The following is a 3,517-nucleotide window of genomic DNA, read 5'->3' as shown; positions in this document are numbered from 1 at the left end:
TAAGGCTTGTTATAAATGCTCTAACACATGACAGTTTAAAATAAATGCCAGCTCCCTTTTCCCTTGTGAAAAAGAGTGTGGTGATGGTCTTGGGTACAGGCTGTTTTGGAGTTTTGGTTCTAGTCAACCCAATGTCTCTATAAACTCTGAGATGGAGTCCTTAGGATCATGTGCTACTGATCTAAAAACCAGTATAACTGTCCAGTTCAAATATCTCCCACATTCTGGACAACATTTAAGATTAGCCAAAGTTTTCTTAGGGGTAAAGGCTATAATCTGGTGACAGTTGATTTCAGCTTGGATAATCGCCCCTCCCTTCAAAATCATCATAGCCTCAGGTTTGGCAAAGGGGCCTCTTTGGATTCAAAACCCACCTCAGGCTGCCTCCGTACAGACACTGAAAGGGATAACCCTGGTTCTGTTTCATCAGCATTGGGACATGAAAAGATTTCACCCTGTTTAATAGTGTATTTTAGGCACAGGAAATCTTCCTGGCCTAGAGTGATTAAGAACTCAGGCCTTAAAGACAGGCAGGCCCTGAGCTCAAATTTCAAATCCACCTTCTACCAATATGTGACATTTGGCAAATCTCCCTAAATTAGGAGTAATAAGGATATCTACTCCAAAGGGTAGTTATGAGAATTACCTAAAATGATAATATAAAGCAATTTCCACAGTGCCTGGTACAGATATAGCATACCATAAAGGTAAAGGTTAGCTATGGTTAAATATTAATCCAACCCATTTTACCTTTGAGTATTCTAACCTGGAATACTCAACGGGAACATCATATGAAGGGAACATCATACCCATCATGCCTTTTTTAGCTATCATTTTATATTTAAAAGAATTAATCAAAATATAAAGTAAGATAGTGGAGAGGTAGAAGATCAACTTGAGGTTGGTCCTCTTCAAAAGGTGACTAAAGGATTCATTGACAATGTCATCCTATTAAATGGACTGGAATTGCCTCTTCATAAAATATTGCATACCAGCAATTAGAATATTTTAGTGCGGTTTATTCTCTAGAATGGATTCCCAGGTAGCACAGTGGTAAAGAATCTATCTGCAAAATGCAAGAGGCGCAAGAGACACAGGTCTCTCTTCCCTGGGTCATGAAGATCCCTTAGAGTAGGAAATGGCCACCTACTCCAGTATTCTTGCCTAGAAGATTCCATGGACAGCAGAGCCTGGTGGGCTACATACAGTTCATGGGGGTACAAAGAGTCAGACCCAACTGAGCGACTGAACACATACAAGTATGTATCAGTATTTATACTGATACATCCTCTAGAACACAAACGTATTTTGATCCATTTCTGCATAATAAATTATCCTACCATTTAGAGGCTAAAATTGCAAAACACTTATTATCCAACAGGTTTTATAGTTCAGAAATCCAAGAGCAGATCACCTGGTGAGATCTGCCTTAGATTTTGTTATGAAGTACATTCAGTTTTGGCTGAGGCTGCAGTCATCTCAAGGATTGACTGGGGAGGATCCAAGCTTATTCACATGACTGTTGGCAAGTCTCAGAAAGTCTGCTTTCAAGCTCACTTCTGTGGAACCCACCACAGGGCTGCCTCCTGACATGGAAGTTGGCTTTCCCCAGAGTGAGCCATTCAAAATAGTGAGAGAGTTTCACAGATGAAAATCAGTCTTTTATTATCTCATCTCAGAATTGACATCTCATCACTTCTGCTGTATTTTACTTATGAGAAGTGAGTCAAAAAGCCCAGACCACTCTTAACAGGAAGAGATTACATAAGAGTGAGAATCCCAGTAGGCAAGGATAACTGGGGAGCCACATATTAACAGAAACTACCTATAATCTATCCTCTGGATCTCAGTGATTTTTATCCCCCTGAAATACAAAATAAATTTTTATTGTCCCCAAAGATCTCAAAATTCATATCTCACCTCAACATCAGCTCAAAGCACTATATCTCATTATCTAAATAAAGCCCAAGAATGGATGAGCTTCCTCAAGTAAAATCTTTTAGTACAGTTCTTTGAGGCTTGTAGACCTACGAGACAAAAGAAACAAATAACCTGTCTCCCTACCCCACTCGCCCAGCATGTAATGGCAGGACAGGCATAAAATAACCACTATTGACAGTCTTGTTCAAAGTGGTGGGTGAGAGACACAGAGGAATTAATTAGTTCTATGGAAGTTCTGAAATTCAGCCAGGCAAATATTAGAAGCTCTTGACTAGATCTCATATCAGAAATAACTCTTCATGTTTCTCTACTTTGTCCACAAGGCTCCTGGTTCTACCCTCTGAGTCATCTCTCCATTTTCATAAAATGCAGCACGTGTTAAAATTCTGGTGATTCAAAGGTCAGTCTCTCCCCATTAATACTATCTCTGCTCTCTCAGTCCAAACCAGCAATGCTTCTGCCTATATTTAACAACTTTGTGAGTTTCCTATAGAACTTCTTGATGTCAAATCCAGTAGACAAAAAGCATACCCACAAACCTATTCTGGATAAACCCCTCCCTTTTTAGGGATTCTTTGGAGATAACTAAAGGACAATGTCCTGAAAATTCCTAGAAACCCTACTATTTGATTGAGAGGTTCCTTGGAATGTACTTAATTCCTTCAATGGGCCTTAGTCTGTTGGAAGGTTCTTTGAGGCACTACCTCAGATCTTTTTAGTCCAGTTCAGTCACTCAGTCATGTCTGACTCTTTGAGACCCCATGGACTGCAGCACACCAGGCTTCCCTGTCAGTCAGTTGTTCACATCAGGTGGCTGAAGTATTGGAGTTTCAGCTGTAGCATCAGTCCTTCCAATGAATATTCAGGACTGATTCCTTCACAATTGAGTGGTTTATCTCCTTGAAGTCCAAGGGACTCTCAAGAGTCCTTTCCAACACCACAGTTCAAAAGCATCAATCTTTTTAATAGATGGAATTTAATAGATCTTTTAAAGATCTTAATAAAAGATATGGTAGTTACACTCTGAACTTTATCTCTTCCTTCATACAATGTTTTCCTAAAGTTACCCTAGATTTGATGTTTGTTCAGAGAAACCGTGTTTTTTGTTTTTTTTTTTTTCTTCTTCAGTTTTAGCATCTTGGAACATCTGAAGAGTCTGAGAGCTTTCAAACCATCATGTATGCCTTCTCTTGGTTTGATAGCTCTTTGCTGAGTTTCTCTTCCTCTCTCTCATCTCACATTTTATTTCAAGTAGCAAGAAGAAACCAGGTGTTATCAAAACGCTTTGCTTGGAAATCTCCTTAGCTAGAGCCTCCAGTTTATTAGGCACATTTCCTAGTTTCCATATTATCAAAAGTGAAGGTACTGCTAATATCTGCCCTTTACTGCAACTTCCAAGATTTCTCTCTCATTCTTCTAAGTCTTCACTATCAGTCTCTACAAAATTCAAAATTCTATGAATAGTATGTTCAAAGCATTTTGAAGTTTTCACCCACACTATCCTCAAAATTCTTACAGTGTTTCCTACTTCTACACTCTGCCTGTTTCTGAAGCCATTCCCACATTTTAAGTTTTG

This window comes from Bison bison, unplaced genomic scaffold (assembly GCF_000754665.1).
Source record: "Bison bison bison isolate TAMUID 2011002044 unplaced genomic scaffold, Bison_UMD1.0 scf7180017864222, whole genome shotgun sequence".
NCBI classification, from domain to species: Eukaryota; Metazoa; Chordata; class Mammalia; order Artiodactyla; family Bovidae; genus Bison; species Bison bison.
This window is presented reverse-complemented; position numbering follows the sequence as displayed.